The sequence below is a fragment of the Leucopleurus acutus genome, assembly GCF_964270905.1.
Source record: "Leucopleurus acutus genome assembly, chromosome: X".
NCBI lineage: Eukaryota > Metazoa > Chordata > Mammalia > Artiodactyla > Delphinidae > Leucopleurus > Leucopleurus acutus.
Window position 1 is genome coordinate 29086728 of NC_139148.1, and position 6331 is coordinate 29093058.

General features: G+C 38.7%; 1 pseudogene across 1 annotated transcript; it reads left to right on the forward strand.

The window, feature by feature from the left end:
* Positions 1-5050: 5050 nt before the first annotated feature.
* On the forward strand, positions 5051-6075 carry LOC309978536 (lysosome-associated membrane glycoprotein 1-like; annotated as a pseudogene). The gene has a single exon. The product of its transcript is annotated as a lysosome-associated membrane glycoprotein 1-like (transcript).
* Positions 6076-6331: the final 256 nt, after the last annotated feature.

Below are 6331 nucleotides of genomic sequence, written 5' to 3' on the forward strand. Positions count from 1 at the left end.
ATTGCAACAAAAAGAATATCTAGGAATAAACCTACTTAAGGAGACAATAGACCTGTATGCAGAAAATTATAAGACCCTGATGAAAGAAATTAAAGATGATACAAACAGCTGGAGAGATATACCATGTTCTTGGATTGGAAGAATCAACATTTTGAAAACGACTCCTCTTCCCAAAGCAATCTATAGATTCCATGCAATCCCTATCAAACTACCAATGGCATTTTTCACAGAACTAGAACAAAAAAAAATCGCAATCTGTATGGAAACACAAAAGACCCTGAAGAGCCAAAGCAATCTTAAGAAAGAAAAACGGAGCTAGAGGAATCTGACTTCAGACTATACTACAAAGCTACAGTAATCAAGACAGTATGATACTGGCACAAAACCAGAAATATAGATCAATGGAACAGGATAGAAAGCCCAGAGATAAACCTATGCACATATGGTCACCTTATCTTTGATAAAGGAGGCAATAATATACAGTGGAGAAAAGACAGACTCTTCGAAAGTGGTGCTGGAAGAACTGGACAGCTACATGTAAAAGAATGAAATTACAACACTCCCTAAAAGCATACACAAAAATAAACACAAAATGGATTAAAGACCTAAATATAAGGCCAGACACCATTAAACTCTTAGAGGAAAACACAGGCAGAACACTCCATAACATAAATCACAGCAAGATCCTTTTTGACCCAACTCCTAGAGAAATGGAAATAAAAACAGAAGTAAACAAACGGGACCTAATGAAACTTAAAAGCTTTTGCACAGCAGAGGAGACCATAAACAAGATGAAAAGACAACCCTCAGAGTGGGAGAAAATATTTGCAAATGAAGAAACTGACAAAGGATTAATCTCTAAAATTTACAAGCAGCTCATGCACCTCAGTATCAAAAAAAACCAAACAATCCAATCCAAAAATGGGTACAAGACCTAAGTAGACACTTCTCCAAAGAAGGTATACACATTGCCAACAAACACATGAAAGAATGCTCAACATCATTAATCATTAGAGAAATGCAAGTCAAAACTACAATGAGATATCATCTCACACCAGTCAGAATGGCCATCATCAAAAAATCTACAAACAACAAATGCTGGAGAGGGTGTGGAGAAAAGGGAACACTCTTGCACTGCTGGTGGGAATGTGAATTGATACAGCCACTATGGAGAACAGTATGGAGGTTCTTTATAAAACGAAAAATAGAACTATCATATGACCCAGCAATCCCACTACTGGGCATATACCCTGAAAAAACCATAATTCAAAAAGAGTCATGGACCACAATGTTCACTGAAGCTCTATTTACAATAGCCAGGACATGGAAGCAACCTAAGTGTCCATCAACAGATGAATGGATAAAGAAGATGTGGCACATGTATACAATGGAATATTACTCAGCCATAAAAAGAAACAAAATTGAGTTATTTGTAGTGAGGTGGATGGACCTAGAGTCTGTCATACAGAGTGAAGTAATTCTGAAAGAGAAAAACAAATATCGTATGCTAACACATATATATGGAATCTAAGAAAAAAACATGGTCATGAAGAGCCTAGGGGCAAGACGGGAATAAAGACACAGACCTACTAGAGAATGGAAGTGAGGATATGGGGAGTGGGAAGGGTAAGCTGGGACAAAGTGAGAGAGTGGCATGGACATACATACACTACCAAATGTAAAATAGATAGCTAGTGGGAAGCAGCCACATAGCACAGGGAGATCAGTTTGGTGCTTTGTGACCACCTAGAGGGGTTGGATAGGGAGGGTGGGATGGTGGGAGAGAGGGAGACGCAAGAGGGAAGAGATATGGGGATATATGTATATGTATAATTCACTGTTTTATAAAGCAGAAACTAACACACCATTGTAAAGCAATTATACTCCAATAAAGATGTTAAAAAAAATCAAGAGAGATAGGACTCTCTGGCCTAATATTATAAATATATACATATGTGTGTGTCTATATATATGTGTGTTCGTGTGTGTATGTAAATATATATCTAAATTATTTACCAAAGGAAAATACTCTGATTATGAGTTTCTTATTAAGCTTTTTACAATGAAAAGTAACACTAACAGAAACCAGACAAATATTTGGCCAAAATAAATTGTTAATCACTAACCTATTTCTGCATAAACTTCGTCACCTTGACAAAAAGTAAATCAAAATAAACTAAAGTAAAACAAAATGCACACTGAATTTTGGATTCTGAATACTCACAAATTTGTACATTTAAAAGTCATTTTCTAGTAGCCTATGAGTAACTGACACTTTCATTTATAACGATAACGTATCAATATACTGAACTTAAAAAAAATTTTTTTTTGGATCAACACTCAAACTACAAATAACTTCAAATCCTAACTCAGCTACATATGGAGAAGGAAGGGAAAATATTCATAGTGAAATAAAGCTAGTACCTGCTAGATAACCCTGTAATGGGTTCTTGATGATTATTTTTCTCAGACTAATGATGTGATGACCTCTCCTAACATACTCTACAAAAAAATCATTTGCTATAGAAATACATCACTGACTTGCTTCAAGTGCTGCCACATAAGAATTAACTATATTATGATGGTCCTACCCTGTACACCAAAGGAAACAACCCATTTCTTGCCACACAGTTGATTTCACTGCTTGAGAAAACTACAAATAATCATCCCAGCCTTCAAAAATTCTTCACGACTGCATCATCAAATTAAACAATTCCATTTCAAATGTCAAAATATGTTTTAACATGCAACATTTGGTTAGTGAAATTTTTCTCCAACATTTGTAATGCCACCAATTTAGAAGTGGAAGTTAATTAAAAATGAATGAAATATCTCCATTCAAAATACCATTGAACAAAGCTCCAATATTTTACTGTATCTTTCTTAAATGTTACATGTTATTGGGTTGACCTTTGTATTTGGTGCAAAGAACAATGACTTTTGTTCGATTCTTCTGTTCCTTCTTTTTTTGAACACAGTTTATTTGGTAAATAGATGAGACCATATATATCATAAAGTATCATGAAACCCTAAGACAGGCTCATTTTTTGCCATATGACTGATTCTTTAATAACTTGACCCAGGAATAGCTACTAGGAATTACTGTGAGACGGGAGAATTATTTCCCTGTTTTTCCCTTTCCACTCCTAGCAAACATGCTCTTAATATGGCCAAGGATTCCTTGGGCAGCTACACTTCCTTTCCCACCAAACTTGGTCTATTTTCTAAATGAGAAGCACTTAGTTACCATGGCAACAAGCTCTATATAAATAGGTCTATAGAACACCTAGCTTAGTCTAGCATTTGCTAATAAGCATCAAATGAATAACAAAAGCAATATTCAGGCAGTCATATTTAAGAAAGGAAAATATGTATTCCAAAACACATTCTACAAAGCCACACAAATGCGGGATATAATTCAAGTGCACATCAACATGAAGTATTAAACTGAACATTCATTCTAAGTAAATCAGAGCCTTGTTATCTTTGTCCGCTATTATTTTTAGGTCCCCATAAATAAAAAGAACAGGACTGTACATCCTTGGAGGACACATATTGGATAGATTTAAAACCATGGATGTCAATATCTGCTTGTACCATTAAATCAATGAACATATTAAAAGAAAATACAGCAGTACTTTATAATGAAACACAGCTCTACCTCTCAACTATGGGACACTTAGTTCTTCATTGTAAAAGACAATAGTTTGCAAAATAACTTTGAAAACAAACCAGAGCTACTTCAAGTCAGCCTATATTTCGGTGTGTCAAATCTTTGGAGTATTACTTACATGATGAATGCAATGAACCACCAAGACCCTTCTTCAAGGAAGGATCTTGTCCCAGATCTTTGCCCCAGCTTTCATCTGTCATCCACTTAAGGGAATGCCTCTACTGTAAAGAGACACATTTTTCAAGGTCATACCCTTCCTGGGTCAGCCCAAAGCCAATGACTGATGAAAGCAGGAGTGTCAAGTACTGGCCTTTTTGGCCCATCATGCATTGATCCTGGCTCTCCAGAGCTCCCCCATGGTGACACCTGAGGTCCGACATCACAAACGACTGGACTTCTGCTTCCTTCTCTTCCCTTACACAGGGTTTGATCACCAGGCCATCCTTTTACCACTATGCAAACTAAAATCTCCATCAGAGTTAGCTTCTTGAAGAACTAGGGAATTAAGAGAAGCATAAAGCAGTTGCAGGAACAATGACATCACTGTCAATCATTATTTTCAAAGGCAAAATAGAGCATTTGAATTTTTCAGTAGCTGACATTGTCAAATATTAGGATATGGCCCTAAAGGAAAACCTCACCCATTCAGTCACACTGGAGTAGAACACAGATATCTAAGTTTGAAAGCTTACAAATAGTAACAAAACCACCACAAGAGGGGGCTCACATGATAGTGTTCACAGGGCAGGCAAAGCAGTCTGTGCCACCAAGGTCTCCATCTTGGTCCAAAGGGCTCAAGCAACAGGGTGCATCTCAATTTTGCTGATATGTTTCTTTCTTGCCATATCCTAACCGCTGGATTAGTGGTCTTTTTGCCTATTTCCTAACTTCCAAATGTAGGCAGATACACCAAAGATCCTGGCAGATGGTGGAGGTGCAGTGGAAACCCACCTGGGCCTCCTGTTCCAACCCTTCCTGTCCCTGGCAGCCCTGGGTGGTATTTGGAGGGGGTAACTGCTCATGCTGCTGCTTTCATGACCGCGGCACAGTACACCTGCAGTGTTTAAGATGAAAAGCGGTTACTGAGCATCTTGCACAATGGACGACTTCTCAAGCTGCTTTCTTGAGGAAATATTACACAAAATTGATGACAAAAATGTGACCTTTAGGGCTTCCCTGGTGGCACAGTGGTTGAGAGTCTGCCTGCCGATGCAGGGGGCGCGGGTTCGTGCCCTGGTCCTGGAGGATCCCACGTGCCGCGGAGCAGCTGGGCCCGTGGGCCATGGCCGCTGGGCCTGCGCGTCTGGAGCCTGTGCTCCGCAGCAGGAGGGTCCACAGCAGTGAGAGGCCCGCGTACCGCAAAAAAAAAAAAAAAAAAATGTGACCTTTAATCTACCACCTAATGCAGAAGTACTGAATAGTAGCCGCTGTGGTTAAGAGAAAGCTTCTGACACGAGTACAGTGACTGCTTTTGAAGGATATACACTGACCTTCGATTCCATACGGAATGCAACGCCTTACAGTATCCAACTGTTCAGTTTTGGTTATAACTTGTCAGACACAACTATTTCTCCCAATGCAAGGGCAAAAGGAATCAAGATTGTGGAATCTATACCTGACATCATGGCAGACATAAATAGAGGCATGTCAGAGGCAACCAGATACACACAAATAATGTAACTATTAAACTATATGAAGGAACTATCCAGGAATACCTTTCAAATAACTTCAACAAGGAAGAAATACTCTGTAAGCAGAGACTTTCCCAATAACAGCCCCAAGGCCCAAGCCTACCAGTTCCCCAGAAAGTCCACCTGCTTAGAAGTACACTATGTATAGCGCAAATGGAACTGGTCTGCTTATAGCATGGGCTGACGAATGATTATCACCTATGAGAAAAGCTATAAGGCAGTTGTGACAAGGGCATTTAATATCAATCCAAATAAAGCCACTGAGCTATAACTCTCATTTGGTGACACTGGAACTCCTCAGTGAAACTGTGACTCCTCTTGTCTTCAGTGTTGGAATAGATGCAACTTCTAGCCTGTTTTTCCTACAAGGAATCCAGTTAAATCCAACTCCATACAGCATCAGAAATTCCACTTTTAAAGCTTCCAATGGCTCACTGAGAGTCTTCAAGCCACCACTGGCAATTTCCCTAAGGGCAATCCCGAGGAAAATGTTCAAGTCACAAATGCATCTTCCGTCAACATTTTCAAAGTTTGGATGGGTCCAGGCTTTTCAAGTTTGAAGGTAACAAGTTTGGATCTGTTGAAAAATGTTACTGAAATGGAAATACCATGCTGAGTTCTGTTGCCATTGGGGGTGCCCTTTCAGGAAATGCCCTCTTTGTCCTAATTGCTTACCTCATTGGCATGAACAGAAGTCATGATGGGCATTAGACAGTTTAGCATTTGAAACTACTTTCCACCACTACATATCAACAGCAATTGCAAGAGGTTATATTCATTTTCCCTGAGTTAAATTAGCATTGAAATGGAGATGAACTTTCTTGTAAACTTTTTTTTAACCAAGTCTGCTTTATCAAATATGAAGTTCATCTTGCAACGTTTACTATACATGAAAGGTTAACTGTTGAAATAGTGGTGTTAGTGTTGCTAACTGGTTAAATATTAACATTTACCAAAGTAGAACTCT